This window comes from Chinchilla lanigera, unplaced genomic scaffold, assembly GCF_000276665.1.
Source record: "Chinchilla lanigera isolate Chin_1 unplaced genomic scaffold, ChiLan1.0 scaffold00019, whole genome shotgun sequence".
Classification (NCBI taxonomy): domain Eukaryota; kingdom Metazoa; phylum Chordata; class Mammalia; order Rodentia; family Chinchillidae; genus Chinchilla; species Chinchilla lanigera.
In genome coordinates, this window is record NW_004955420.1 from 11,753,675 (window position 1) to 11,754,681 (window position 1,007).

The window sequence follows — 1,007 nt, forward strand, 5'->3', positions numbered from 1 at the left end:
CAGGGTCTTGCTAAGCAGTTCAGGCTGGCCTTGAGCTCACTTTGTAGCCCAGGCTGGTCTCAAACTCATAATGATCCTCCTGCCTCAGCCTCCCAAGTGCTAGGATTACAGGCATACGCCACCACGCCTGGCCAAATGTTTTGGGCTTTTTTGTTTTTTTTGTTTTATATGAATAGATTTACTGCAGCCTTGTCAAGACAAGGCCTCAAAAAATTGGTTTAAGACTCAGAGTTGTTCCTCTCCATGGAAATCTTTAGTAAAAGGCAAAAGTCTTATATGATCTGAAGAGAAACCAGCGTGTGTGTGTGTGTGTGTGTGTGTGTGTGTGTATTTTTTTTTTAAGATACTGGCAAATAGCTGGGAAGAGGGAAGTAGTTAGTTGTAGGGTACATACTTAGCCCATGTGAGACCCTGGGTTCGATGCCCAGCACTTTAAACAAATAACAAACTGGGTCAAATAATGTACAAAAGGAATTATACACCATGTTTGTTTTTTGTTTTTTTGTTTTTTTTTATATACCATGTTAAGTAGCCCAGGAATGCAAGGTTGATTTTATACTTGAAAATCAATTCATGTAGGGCATCATATTGATAAAATAAAGACAAATAACACATAATTTTAATATATATGCAGAAATACCTTTAATAAAATCCACATCCTCAATGACAGCAAAAGTCAACAAACTGGGAATAAAGGGGAGGCTACCATGCCTTCCCACGATGTGTTTCCCAGATGCAGTGTGCATTTCTATCTTTGCTCTTACCTTCTTTTTCTCTTTACTCAGCTCAAGCTCACTCTGCAGAGACAGTTTCTCTTCCACTCTTCTTTTGTGTTTTCTTACAAGAACTTTGCCATTGCTAAAAAATTTTTTTAAAAAGGGGTGTTCCTCACCTAAGGAAACACATCTACAGAAAACCCAACACCAACACCACACTTACTGGTAGAGACTGAACACATCTCCCCCAAATGGGAGTGAGGGAAAGATGTCTGATGCCACACCTGTATC